Source organism: Miniopterus schreibersii, assembly GCF_964146895.1.
Source record: "Miniopterus schreibersii genome assembly, chromosome: 5".
NCBI classification, from domain to species: domain Eukaryota; kingdom Metazoa; phylum Chordata; class Mammalia; order Chiroptera; family Miniopteridae; genus Miniopterus; species Miniopterus schreibersii.
In genome coordinates this window covers 76272943-76288932 of record NC_138106.1, presented here as the reverse complement: position 1 = coordinate 76288932, position 15990 = coordinate 76272943, and positions in this window count along the sequence as shown.

Below are 15990 nucleotides of genomic sequence, written 5' to 3'. Positions count from 1 at the left end.
AATTGAAGCAAACATTGTTTTACATGACAGAAATTAAGAAAAATGATTGAGTTCTACAAATCCATTAGATAGCACTTAATTCCTCAAAGCATGTTTATTAGTATACTAAAAATAAAATAATTCACACTTTTGCTATTTGGAAAATACTGTTCAAGTGTTGCTTTTAAGTTTCTCTCTTTGTCTTTCACCTTTTGCATTTTAATTATGATGTGTCTTGGTGTGGGACTCTTGGGCTCATCTTGTTTGGGACTCTCTGTGGTTCCATGACTTGTATGTTTATTTTCTTTGCCAGATAAGATAAGTTTTCAGTCAAGATAGACAACATGAAAAAGCCACTGGAAAAAGCTTGGGTGGGCCAGCCAGTTGGGTGGGAAGGGATCTCAGGAATCATTAGGGCAGGTGAACAGTGATAGCTAGGTTGATGGAGACTTAGCTATGGCACCTGCATGCCAGCTCTGTGAAGGGGGGAGGGCTCAGAGGATGATAAGTGATCTCTACCAGCACTTTTGTCTTGGAGAAAGGTGCCACTTCATCTGTTCCCCTGATGCCAGACAACTCATTTCCTCTGTGTATGTCTCTGGTGCCTTTCAAGCTGCTGCCCCAGGGCAGGAACTCAAGGCGAGTGTGCAGGCCCTTTTTTTTTTTTTTAAATATATCTCTATTGATTTCAGAGAGAGGAAAGGAGAGAGAGAGAGACAGAAACATCAATGATGAGATAGTCATTGATCGAGCCCCCAACCAGGCATGTGCAGTGACCAGGAATCAAACCTCGATCACCTGGATCCTAGGCCAACGCTCAACCACTGAGCCACGCCCGGCCGGGCTGTGTGCAAGCCCTTTAAGAGGAACTGGTCTGGTCTCATGCAGCTACAATCTCTACTAGTATTTACAGACAAAAGTTATGGGGACTTTTCTTCTTGGAAATGGATACCTGGGCTGGGGGTCCTGGTGTGGGAATGGGATCTCTTGCTTTTTAGGAGTGACCTCTGCAACTGAGATATTCCTTCTGATTTTTTATCTGTCATATGAGGATATGGGACCAGCCCATTTTTCTTCTCTACTCCTCCTATCATTCTTTTTTTTTTTTAATTTAAAAAAAATATATATCTTTATTGATTTCAGAGAGAGGAAAGCAGAGGGAGAGAGAAAGATAGAAACATCAATGATGAGAGAGTCATTGATCGGCTGCCCCCTGCATTCCCCTGACTGGGGTTCAAACCCTCAACCCGGGCATGTGCCCTGACCAGGAATCGAACCCCAATCTCCTGGATCCTAGGTCGACGCTCAACCGCTGAGCCACACGCTGTTCGGCTCGTTCTTGATGTGGTTCCTTATTTATAACCTTAGTTGTGGGACTTCTGTTCAGTTAGATTTCAGGCAGTTCTGATTGATGGTTGTTGTGTAGTTTAGTTGTAAAATTTTGATGTGGTTGTGAGAGCATACGAGTAAGGCATTTACCTACATTGCCATCTTCTCTGGAACCCTAGGTATTTTTCTTTATTTAAATCTCAATGTTCTGTAAGTTTGTTTTCTCACATTTTATTCTTGTGAAATAATTTTATGATTTAATGTATTATTCTCCCAGTACTGAGATAATTTTCCTAATGCCAATAAACAATTGATTCCTACTTAATTGATTGGCCATGCTCTGATTTACAAGCTCCCATAATACACACGATCTCTTTCTCTGGCTTGTTCCTATTGTGTATTTGTCTGAACCTTTGTTTTTTCATAAAAATTTTAGAGTGATGTTACATATTTCCCCACAAAATCTTGCTGGGATTATGATTCAATATATATTAAATTTATAATCTAAATCAATGATAATTGATAGCATTTTAATGTTGCCTACTTATGTATTTTGTTCCCTTAAATGTTTTTAATAAAGTTTTTGTTCATTTTTATGATATTACTATATACTTTTTGTAGCTGTGGTAAATATTATGTATTTTCTATTAAATACCAGTAGGGATCATTGGTGCAAATTTCTTCTGTTGGTTATATATCTAACTACCTTTCTAAACTTGATATTTCTAAAAATTTGTCTATGGTATTAGGTTTCCTAGGTAAAATTATCATAGTGTCTACATTCCTTTATCTCATTGTACTGTCGAGATCCTCAATACTTTCTAGCACAGGTTGTGGGTAATCAGCTGGTATACTCCAGATGGACTTGACTGTATCAGATCTGAGTGTTTGACATTGACTCTGGACTAGATTTTAAATATTGTGAATGTTATCACTTAATATTGTAAACTTTTATTCCTCCCCCCAATTATAGGTAGAATGCTTTAAAGCTATTTTAATTGTATATAAGTTTTACATAAATGACTTTAATCAGATGCAAAAATAAGTCTTTATTCTTCTTCTTTTTCTAAGGCCTTTCACAATAGTTATTGAATGTTACCGAATGCTTTGTATCATTATGGTTTTCTGCTTTATTTTGTTTGTGTGGCATCTTACAGGGATAGATTTTTCAGTTCTATTTATCCCTGGGATAAATCTTTTTTTAGCTATTATTTATTATTTTACTATACCATTGGAAACATTTAGTTAATAGTTTAATTAAAAATATGACTCAGCTTTATAAGCCAGTTGATCTGTCTTTTTTATTTCTGTACTGTCATCAGTTTTAAAGCAAGATTATATTAGTTTCATAAAATCAATTCTTACTATCACTTATAATGGAAATAATTATTATGTATATTAAACACTCATCACATAGTAGGCAGTTTTTGTGCACTTCACAAAATAATTCATAATTTTGTGCACCCATATAATTTCTGAAATTATCACATAACTCAATGCATCTTGAAATATGACCATCAAATTTCTGTTTCTTTTCCATTTTCTTTTACCAGTTATCTAGTGATTTGTCACAATTACTATTATTATTTTTTTTAATACAGAAGACATTTTATCAGTTAACATTTACTGAGCACTTGAGGTCTTCTCAGTCTTGTACATTTATCAATTCATTTATTCTTCATAACAACACTGTGAGGTAAGGATCTTTATTCTAAATTTATGTGAAAAGCTGATGGGTGCCTGGCTGGCGTGGCTCAGAGGTTGAGCATCCACCTAAGATCCGGGAGATTCCAGTTCAATTCCCTGTCAGGGCACATGCTTGGGAGTGTGTAAAAGCTGATCAATGACCACTCTCTCATCATTGATGTGTCTGTCTCTCTCTTCCTCTCCCTTCATCTCTCTGAAATCAGTGCATTTTTTTTTTTTTTTTTTTTTAAAGCTGATGGGTCTCTGCAGGGTTACATAAGTGGAACCAGGATTCAAGCCCAGGCAGTCCCTCACCACCATGAAACATTGCCTTTGAAATGATGATGGTTTCTAACAACTTAGAGGCAAGAAGAATTTTTTTTTTTTTAATATATCTTCATTGATTTCAGAGAGAAGAAGGAATTGAGAGGGGGAAAGATAGAAACATCAATGATGAGAGAGTCATTGACTGACTGCCTCCTGCGCCCCCTGCACTGGGGATGGAACCCACAACCCGGGCACGTTCCCTGATGGGGAATCGAACTGTGATCGCCTGGATCCTAGGTAGACACTCAACCCCTGAGTCATGCCCGGCTGGGCACAAGAGGAATTTTTTTAAGCTTATAAACTTTGGTAAAACTCCATTATAATAATATGTTCGCACTTTTAAAAAAAATGTATAATTATCACCAGTTTAATTTCTCTAATGATGATCTGATTAAATAGTGCTACAATGATAGCTACCATGTTATTGCACAGTTAGGATTTTGTCAAAATAGCTACATTGATTAATAACAGATACTATTCAAATAGTACTTTCTAGGCATCATTTTGTAGATAAATTTTGGCTAGATAAAACATGTTATAAATAAAAACTATAAGAAATGATGTATATTTACTGTTATTTATACATAATACTCAAAGCATTTCTTTAATATTTGTTTATAGATTTAATAAAAATCATTTAAAATAATGCTCCCAGTTGTTCAGTAGTAGTAGTATGCTATTAATACTACTGATATGCTATTCATAATACTAATTATTAGATTATTCTTATTATTATATTATTACAAAACATTTTTTTTCTCTCACTGGCAATTTTGTAGCATTTATAGAATTTTTGGTTTTTATAACGCAGTTCAAGAAAACCTAAAAACACATATAATTTTCAATAATAAAACTGCATTTAAATCCCACCTGCAATGTTTGTATAAGTCTGTCCTTTTGAAAAATGTTACTGGCAAGTTTGATCATGTTGATATATTGACCCTGAAGAATTCACAGTGGAGTTAAGATGGCAAAATATTTTTTGATGTGTTTCAAGCTTATCAATTTCATTAGCCATTATCTCTCACTGAGTTATAAAATCCTTGATATCAGGCAGGATGTTTATTGACAATACTGATCATTCTGCTTTATTCTCCTAGACATGAAGCATCTCCACTCTTGGAAATGTGAGAAAAAGGTGGCAAAAATTAAACAGGAATTTGTTGGAAAAATAAAGTGATAAATTTTTCCTTAACCTGAGATAGCAATTGGAAAAAAAACACAAAAAACAGGAAAATGATTTTTATGCTGCTCACATACTTTCTGTATTAATTTAAATTAGACTGATTAAAATTTATGATCTTTATAATTTTAATTAAAATACAATTAAACCTCCTGATATTATAAACACGAATTAAATGCTAATATAAGAAATAGTTCTCTCTCACATGTATAATTCCAAGAGTGTGTAATATTTTCTTTGTATTAAATCACTATCAATTTATCTAATCATTTTTTAAAAATGTTTTACATGTACATTTGGAAACTATTTAGAAAAAATAAAATTGTGTAGCCTAAAAAATATACATATAATCTTAACATATAATCTTATTTCATAGACATTTAATAGATGTTTAATGAATAATATTTTTTATTAACATTTATGTTCTATAAGTATTTTTTACAATCATTTATATAAACTTTTTTTTCAAATAAATGTAAAAATTAATAGCTATATGTGGTAAGCTGAATAATGGCCCCCAAAGATGTGCATCTCCTAATCTTGAGCACACACAGTTTATTAGTTTAAAAATTCTTTTTAGAGGCATACTCTCCCTCCTGGGAGCACACCTTTGGCTTTTTCTGTGCCCTGTTCTTCCCTCACAGCATGCATCTCCAAACATCTCCCAAAAGGACTGGCAACCAGGGGAGCAATGGGCAACAGCAGCTCTTCCTGAGCTAACCCCTTGAACCTGTGTCCAAAACCCCTTTTTTTCTTAACTTCCTGGTGAAGCAAAGCAACCTCACCTTGGCTCACTTCTTTCTTATAACATTTGTAGAGAGCCAAACAGACCCACTTAGTCCCTCTCCTGTAGCTTCTTCTATCCTAGGCCCTTCCTTGTTTCACTGTCCCCAGCTTGAGTATATTCTCAAAATAAAAAAATAAAATAAATTTAAAAATAAAAATAAAAATGCTTGTTGGATAAAACCTGATGGAATATCATTGGTTTATTTGAATTTTGGGGGTTAAATATTAAAAATCTGGGAATATTGCTAATTCCTATCAATGAAACTACTTGAAAGGAGTCCCGGAGTCTTTATGGAGACAGAGGCTTATGGCAAAAGCCTCTGAGCACTAACCAGGGATAACTACTGGAATTTGGTTCAGAGAATTTCCACTTGAGGGAAATTACTAGCTTGCTATCAGACATTTAGTCAAACTGTCTCAAAGAGTGAAGACATAAAGTAATCTTGAAACCTGGAATATCCATAATGTCCTGGGAGTGATGTAAGAGAAACAACCCAGTGGGAAGGAAAGTGCCCGGGCGTATTCCATAATAATATGGAAATGGTTTGTGCAGGAATATGATATACATGGGGTACTTACTCAATGTGTTCACAAATAGGTAGACTCTTTTCTCTTAGTACCAACTTTGAACATCCTGAAGATCTGCCTAACCCTACTGCCATTTGAGTGGTAACCTATAAACAACTCTTGATTAACCAACAAAGAGCTGCTTGGTTTATGGATGGCAGTTCCAAGGTGAATGGATAGCATCCTGGTTAGAAAGTTACCACTCCGAAGAAAGTTAAAACAGGTCACCTTGATAGGCTAAAATCGCGTGCCTCTTGCCCTTATGGTTGAATTTTTACTGACTAATGGGCAGTGACCAATGACCTGGTCATATAATCAGACAAGAATGCAATAGAAAATTGGCTTACTAAAGGAATGACCATAAGGTATTTTCCTAAGGAAATCACTATGTGAATTTGAGGGCTATATTAAAGTAGGATTTGTTGATGCCCATAAAAAGGACACTATTCCATAATGGAACAGTGATTAGAACCAGTGAGTAGAGATCCTGACGTGTTTGCTTGGGGTGCTCACCAGGATCCATGAAATAAGTGGACCTTGGGGAGACTCAGCAATGCAGAGATGGGCTGAATCTAAACATATTCCTCTTGCATTCTGCTTGTTTATTGTGTCAGCTGGTTCTACCTAGTGAGGGCTCATTTCATAATATGATTTTTAATAAACTGCTTGTGTTTTGTTTGATTTTTATTTTTATTTTGTCTTTCTACAGTAGTCTCATATTAGGTTATATGAATACCTCTAGAAAAAGTTTTTCATTTGCATTTTTAAGAGATATGAGAATTCAACCAGTTTGAAATAACTTTCTAAGTTATCACTTACATTGTCAATTCTTTTGTCAGACAGGTGAGATAAATTTGTATTCTGCATATGCATAATGCAGATTTTTGTCATGCAGTGTCATGAAAATCCCCTTGGTCTATCTTGTGGGTTGAATTATGTTCTCCTCTCACCTTCATATATATATATATATATATTTACCTTGGTACTTGTGAATATAAACTTTATTTGGAAATAGGGTCTTTGCAGTTGTAATAAAGTTAAAATGAGGTTATGCTAGATTATAGAGGGCCCTAATTTCAATGGCTGATGTCCTCATAAACAGAAAAATTTGGAGATATACAGACACTCATAGGAAAGAAAGCCATGTAATTAAGGTTACAGAGATTGGAGTAATAGAGCTACAAACCAAGAAATGCCAAAGGAAGTTTTTTAAAATTCTTCTCTCCCTCACTTTTAATTTTTTTCCTATTTTAAGCCACACAAGGAGTCCATATTTGCTCAGTCCATGGTATTGTAAGAAGTGGAAAACTCTCATCTCTAACTCACCTCTACAAATAATGTATACAAATAATGTATACTCACTCTATAAGAAAACATTGTTTGCCAAAGTGTCATGATGTTCATGATGTTATTTTTCCCTTATCTTTGTATGTGCTGCCTTCTCCATTGGGTTTTTTTTTTTTTTTTCATTCTTATTCCAGTTCTTCTATTTTCCAGCTAAACTTTCCCTGAACATCTCAGGGTAAAACAAGCATTTCATTTGCTTGTATTTTTGCATATATCATTACATTATATATAATGATGTAATGATATATGATATATTCAAAATATATATGTGTATGTGTGTGTATATGCAAGGATATTTAATATAATATTTTGTTTTTATACCCCAGGTCTTGGAATAAAATATATATTCTTTTTCTAATGAGAAAATGGGGGGACAGGTCATATTTTGATGTGGCATTACTTTTACTAATATTAATTATATATTACTAAAGAGAATTTAATAATCTTCAGTACATATTTTTTTAAATAGCAGAACTAAATGTTTGCTCATGAAAATAGTTTGCAGTATTTTCAGTATAGAGAAGTATTTTGCTATTCAGTTTTTAAACAGCATATATTCAGTTATGCCAGCTTATTTTACTATTTGAAACTGATGTTACACTTGGATAATGTAAACCTGTACTTACCACATTCTCCATAACACCCTAGCAAAATGAATCAAATGATCACTATGGAAGATTTTCTTTATTATTTTTTCTTTGAATCCTTGTGTTTTGAAAAATTAATGGCACCTAAAAAGAGCATATAATATGCTGTATAAATAAATGAGCAGGTGGATAGATGTGTGTGTGTGTGTGTATTTTTTATTTTAAAATCTTTTATTTTTTAAATTTAAATTTATCCTTATTATTGAAAATATTACAGATATCTTCTTTTTTCCCCATTGATCCCTTCTATCTCCCCCCACACACACACCCCAGGCCTTCATCACACTATTGTCTGTGTCCATGGATCATGCATACATGCATATAAATTCTCCAGTTAACTTCCCCACCCCCCACCTTCCCTCTTAGAGTTGTAAGTCTGTTCTATGCTTCTGGAACTATTTTGTTCATCAATTTATTTTATTCTTTAGATTAAAATCCATCAGAGAACCAAAAAGAAAAAAAACAATTAAAAAACAGGACAGCTTAAGGGAGTTGTGGGACAACATGAAACATAACAGTATTCACATCATAAGAGTACCAGAAGGGGTAGAAAGTGAGCAAGGAATAGAGAATTAGAAGGAATTATGGCAGAAAACTTCCCTAACTTGGTGAAGGAAAATGTCACACAATTTCAGGTGGCACAGAGTCCCAAGCAAAAAGAACCCAGACACATCATAATTAAAATGCCAAAAATTAAAGACAAAGAGAGATTCTTAAAAGCAGCAGGAGAAAAAAATTTGTTACCTACAAAAGAGCTCCCATAAAGCTGTCAGCTGATTTTTCATCAGAAACTCTATATACTTTCATAAATATATATACTTTTACAGTCAAAGGACACTAATAAAGTGTACTTGGAATATTTTATATTAAAATGGATATTTTTGAAATTTGGAAAATGTATTGATTTCAGCTGTTCTCTGGCATTTTTCATTTTCTGTGGCATTACAAGGCTCTTTTCCAATAATGTACAGTACTTAATGGCCTTCTGAATGAATATTTTGTAGAAGCTCATGGTTTCATTCTTCCCTTTGCCATTTACATCTCTGCCATCCTCTCAAATTTGGCTGTATTCTGGAGAAATCAAGATGAATTAATTCAGGAAACAAAGAATGCTCTTTCCAACCATGTGATAAAGTTAAATGAAACAGCTGCTTTGGCAGAGGAGAGATCTTTTCTGATGAGTTAAATTATACAGTTCATTAGAATAGGAAATATATATATATATATGTATATATATATATACACACACACATATATATACATATATATACATATATATGTATATATATATAATGTCAACTTGATTTAACACATGGGTTATTTAGCCTTAGTGCTGAATTATATCTTCAATCATTGTTTTTGGGTTGCTTCCACAAAGAAAATATGAATGTCTAAACCTCAGAATGACACCACCTGTTCATTCATTTATTTATGAAATGAACATTTCTTGAACATGTACTATTAGAAATAATGGCGGCATGGATAAGATCAGATTCTACTAGAGGAGAATGACTTTTTAAATGTCATAAAGTTATATATTTTCTATATAATGAATCTACAATATATATACAATCCTGTAAGTGTGCAGAAGATAGAAAAAATAATATTTTTTTAGTTTCTGGACATGAATAATCTAAAGGTTTTCCTGAGGTGACCTTTCAAATCCAAGTTTTCTGTTGTACTGATTGAAAAAGTGGACAAAGACTAGCATATAGGCTCACCTTGCCCTTTCTTAATGATCACTCTTGCTAAACTTCTGTTGAACATCAATATTCTCCTCAACATAACAATCCAAGCACACACCGGCCCTCAAGACAAAATCTTTTTTGCTATCTTTGATGATGTAGATCAAATTCTGATTATATGTGTGTGTTTGTATATATATAAATAAACATATAACATATATTTGTGTGTATATATATATATATGTGTGTGGTGTGTGTGCGTATGTGTGTTTGTGCTATTTTAGAATTCCTCAAGCCTTTTTTTATAAGTATAAATATTTTTTGATTAAAACATTTAAATAGTAGGAAAATGAATTTTTATTTTCTACTTTGAATTCTTATAAACACAATACATTTATAGTAAATATTTCCAGAATGCCCATGATATATTTACGCAAAACCAGCATCAACTTGTAAAACAAGTGACATTCCTTAAAAAAATTTAATCTGATCAATCTTTTATTAAAATATAAAGTAAACATTTTTATATACTTGAAATAGAAAGTATACCCCCAATGAAGCAACCTTTTATTTATTTATTTATTTTATTATTTTTTAAAATATATATTTTTATTGATTTCAGAGAGGAAAGGAGAGGGAGAGAGAGAGATAGAAACATCAATGATGAGAGTCATTGATCAGCCACCTCCTGCAGGCCCCGAATGGGGATTGAGCCCTCAACCCGGGCATGTGCCCTGACCAGGAATCAAACCCCAGTCGCCTGGATCCTAGGTCGATGCTCAACCGCTGAGCCACACCCGACTGTGCACAACCTTTCACTTATAAAATAGAACTTTAGATTCAGACTCTGATCATTAAGAATATTGTGGATATTTGTATAACTCTCTAATTATACATAATATCTTAATATTATGTATAATTAGATTAGCACCTCTTCATTTAAATAACTTCTTTGGGACCTGTTTCTTGCTTTCTATGTTAGATTTTATTTCATTTATCCATAGCAGTTTTTTTCTTACATTGAGTTATATTTTATTGGCAAAGCTGTTACATCATTTTTGATTAGCCATTAGTGGTTTAACTCACCATGTGTACTATGAAATTGCTGTTCATAGAATAAATATTAGCATCATTTATTTTCTATGACATTTCTACATCAGAAACAGTGCTGCTAACATAATTACAAGATAGTCTAAAGCTGTTAATTCCACAAAGTTCATTGTGATTTCATTGGAATTTTGTGGATTATGATGATTACCAATTAATTTATGTAATGTAATGAGTTCTTCATTTTGTTTACCAGGAATTAAAAATGTGTCCACATTATAGCTTTGTATTTTTACAGAGATCGAGTCATCCTTTATTTTTCTATACACAGTGGCAGTGAAATTGGTTTCTAGATCTGATGCCTGCAAATTTTCATTAAGAATAACAGAACTAGCTTGGCCAGTGTGGCACAGTGGCTGATTGACCCAGGAGGTTGAGCACCAGGAGGTCACCAGTTGGATTCCCGGACAGGACACATGCTTGGATTGTGGGCTCAATCCCCAGTAGGAGGTGTGCTGGATGCAGCTGATCGATGTTTTTCTCTCATTCATGTTTCATATCTCTCTCCTTCTCTCTTCTTCTCTCTCTAAAATCAATAAAACATGTTTAAAAAAAGAATAACAGAAATAGAAATTACTGACACAGAAATTATCTGATGCAAAATATATTACTTTAATTATTTGTATTACCTGTGAATGAGTATATTCTCAGATAGAATGCTATAACAGTTTATCATTACACATATGTGTATATTTAAGTGCATATTTTCTCTACTTTATTAACCTGAATATATATATATAGTGAAATGAAATCATGATTTGTTTGTAATTATTTTTTACATTTCAGCTGATATATAGGAACAAATATTTTGGTGTCTTTTTCTTCACTAATACAATATCTGTCTTGTTTTTCTAAATTAAAGTTATCCTAAACCATCACTTTAAGAATAAAATCAAATCATTTTGATTTTAATTTTAACTCCATTTTTTTAGAAAGTTTCACAAAGCATACAATATTCAAATTATTATGATCTTACAATCTTAAAATATTTTATTTTGTTTACATATTGTATGTACCTTTAAAATTATTAGTCATTGTTTATGAATGCAAAATATATTACATTTCACATTCTATTACTAATTTTTAATAGAGACCAATCACATACTTCTTGTTAAGTGTGACTATTCTATATTTCCAAATGACAGCTGTATAGATTGCCTTTTGTTCTTGCTGCATTTTCCCTTTTCCAGCATTTCTTTCTAATGCTTGTATAGTGATTTATTTCATTATCAAGGACTATTAAACAGCTTCTTAAAATTTGACTCCTATTGGAAGTCAAAATAAAGGAGTTATTTGCAAATAAGTTTCACACATTCTTTCATTCTTTTTACCATACACCTATTGGCAAAGTCTCTCCTTGTCAAAACTTTAATTAGCCTCCTGAGCCCCCCCCCCCCTTTTTTTTTGAATTGGCTTTGGCTTTGGATCCTCTCTTCAGCCTGCTTAATCCAGTTGTAGCAAGAATCCTGCTAAATCAGTTTAACAAAAATTCCCCCATTTTTGATATCTGATCACCCTGGGCTGCCTTCAGTAGGAATCCTGTTAAGTCAGTTTATTAAGAATCCCCCTACCTATATAATGTCCCCTCTTAGTTTTTTTCCATCCATTAAACTTCTCACTCTGCTCATTGGCTATAAATTCCCCCTTGCCCTTGTGTCAGAGTTGAGCTCAATCTCTCCAAATACAATAGTCCTAATAAAGTTTTCCCTACCATTTTAATAATATCAGAATAATCTTTTCTTCAACCTAATTTAGCTTAAAATATATGGGTTAGCCCTAGCCGGTTTGGCTCAGTGGTTAGAGCGTCAGCCTGTGGAATGAAGGGTCCTGGGTTCGATTCCAGCCAAGAGCATGTACCTCAGTTGTAGGCTCGGCCCTGGTGGGGCACATTCCCGAGGCAACCAATCAATGTGTACACATTGATGGTCCTCTTTCTCTCTTTCCTTCCCACTCTCTCTGAAAAGCAATGGAAATAAATATCCTCAGGTGAAGATTAATATATATATATGGGTTAGGGTTTATATTTATTTCCTTATTAGAAAAAAATAACAAACTTCTTACCCTTCTGACCTTAAAATAATGAGCACCATGAAAAGTTTATAGAGTCTGAAAGCATACTGAACCATGTACGCAATTAAAAGAAAAATGAAAAACTAAAATATATGCATATATGTAATTAAGACTCAACTATCTGACAAAAAATAATTAAATATAGAAAGGGATTTGAAAACAGATATAATAAAAACAAATTTTGTCATTAACATGAATATGAATTACACAGAAAAAAAATATGGTTTTTAAATCTATGAGAAAATGTTCAGACTAAGAGACTTCTAGTTGTCTCTTAATAACCATTTGCCCATTTTTCTTAGTAAAAAAGAACTTATGTTATAGTTGCCTCTGTTGCAGCTATGTGTGGCCATTTCACCAGAGGTCTCGAAAATATGTGTGCAAGAGTTGGGGAGATATCCGGAAAGCCTTTTAAGAGAAGAGGTATATCTTTCATCATCTTACTGGCTTTTTTTCTTCACTCCTCTTTTGATCACAGTTATGCTGGTTGAGGCTCCAGAGCTGTTTGGAACATGAGCATGAGGTTAGAGACATGAACTTGGCCCACAGTCGACTTTTTAGTGCTGCCACATCAGCCTTGGGTACCCTATTTCTAGATGTCTATTTTTAATAGGATTGAAAACAATGTGCTCATTTTAAATCAAATTATGTGATTTCAGCTTCAATTACCTTGGATTTTCTCCTTTGATGAACACAAACTTTATTCTATATGGTAAAAATTTATTCACAAATAAAAACAAATTAAAATATAACTTTTAGTTATTTAAAAGTAAATATTACTTTTATCTTTTAGCAAAGAAAAAAGTTGAAACTATTTCTGTCAGGGTGTGGAAAAAAACAGGCACTCATTTATTATCAGTGGTGTGGTGAATGAAAATTGATAGAAAATTATTTGAAAATCATTGTATGACAGTTATCAAAATTTTCAAGTTATGTATCCTTTGTCCTAACAGGTAGACATCTAAGAATTTAAATTTTTCTTCTATATAGACTTTCTGGATGTCTCCCCAATTCTTTGGTTTATACATCATTTTCCAGACCTTTAGTCAAAAGGCACACATAGCTGTAAGAGAAATAGCTACACAAAATATTGGGTTTTAGTTGCATCATTGTTTATTAGAGAAGAGAATTTGAGTTCAACAGCAACGGCTGTGGGAAAAAAAAAAAAAAGGAAATCCATTACTACTAGACAAAGGCTGCATTAACGAGGGCTGAGGAAGATTTCTGGATACTGCTGTAGAAGGGTATCTGGGAAGGACTGAGAAAAAGTAGGTGTGTTAGCTTCTACCTGCCTCCTCTGTACATACTATTAGGATTTCCCAGCTGGATGGGTTGGGGAGTCCCAGATATCCCAGATACTAAGGCTGTGTTAGTCATCACACTGGGTAAGATATTTATATCCTGTGAGCACGTTTGACAGTCAACCTTTAGAGGTAACTCACTATCCAAGGCATGTTGGTGCACATAAAGCAAACTGGAGAATCGATTGCTTATATAAAAGAAATTATACTTATTTCCTTTTGTATAAAGTAGAAAGGTTACATTTCTGGATGGATACACAAGAAATTGTTAATAGTGAGGAATAAAGCTAACAACTGCTTTATGCACTAAATTATTTTCCCATATGCAAGATTAATCTTGATTTGCACTCAAAAGTAAAACAAGGGAGTAAACACATATTTTTCTAACTCCATGTAAATATGTGCTGTCCATACAGCTATTATTTGCATCAAGATCTGTGAAGGCTTTGCCATTGAATTAAATATTACAAGGTTGGTGAGGAAATTCAAATTCGATTTTCAAGTCCAAGCTGACTCAATAAAACTTAAATATTATTGCATCAAGACTGAGAATTACATTATAGTAAATCTATTAAAGTAGAAACTCATAGGAAAATTTCCTTAAAAAAATAATCAGGATTTAATCATCATTACCATGACAAAGTAAGATTAAGCTGAAATATGCCAAGACAAACCATTTGAACAAATATAGTTATTGTTTAAATGTTTAGTGTATTTAAGGTAACTGACATATAAATAAATATTCTGTTCATTCTTTCTTTGTTTTATAAGTTTGGAAGCTCAGATCTTTGTAGTCTCAAAGGTTTTTTTCCTACAACTCAAAAGTCTTCCATTCACTCTAATAGCATGAGTTTGACATCTGTGGCCACCTCTGGTCTCAATTAGATTTTCATAAAGCTTATTTAAAACATTTGGAGCTTATGTATTTTAAATTTTCACAGTGTTATCTTATATGAAGTTATATTATTTGGAAGGGGTTAGAGAAAGGGGGGTTTTCAAATTATATTCTCCTGTATTCTTTTACCTTTTTCCAAAATATTTTAATTTTATTTTAATTTAATTTTATTTTTTCCATCACCATTTATCCCCTCTATGCTCTCTTTCACCTCCACCTCCCCACTGCAATCACCACCCTGTTGTCCATAACTACTTTTATAAAAGAAATTAGAAATACATCTCATGGCATTAAATTACCATAAAATAAATCCAAAAAAAACCTAGTTCAGGTGAACAGCCTATTTATCTTTTTTTTTTTTTTTTCTTTTTCATCTCTGCCTTTCAAGAGTCTAGGTAAGTACTATTTGGGGGTAAAGACTGTATATAATAGATTTCTGAAAATCACTCAGTGGTGAATTAGTTTACATGATAAAGTCCCTTTTGTGTACAGCTGCTGAAATTAAGCATCAAAAAGTAGAACTATGTAATTCAGCAAAGATCTGGAATAAAAGTAATACATTAGATAAAGTCTCCATATTCTAATCCTTGCATAACCCATATATTTTCAGTGTGACCTTGAGAGAAAAGCACCTAATGCTTTAAATTCTCCTTTTTTAACCTTACATTAGAACAATACTGCTAAGCTGGGAGAAAAGTTTGGAAGAAATAACAGATGCCAATATGATCCTCTATACATTATGTTTATAAATTTAATGATGAAGGTGAAGAATAATAGAAGATTAAAGAATACATTTGAAGGAGAATTAATTAAAAGCCCCAACTACTGTGATAATCATTTTATTCAAAATCATCTAATTTATGTAGATAATTCTTTTCTTAAAATAAAATTTACATCATAAGAGAAAAATGTATTTGGACACTTTCTGTTACATAAATGATGCTTCATCTTGAACTGAAAGAATTTTGTTCTAGTCTTTGGCAAAGTGTAACGATTTCACAAAAACATATCTTATATTTTCCCCTCAGATTTGAATTGAGTTTTTAAGTATGAGATGATTTAAAATATCCAGTGGTGAGAA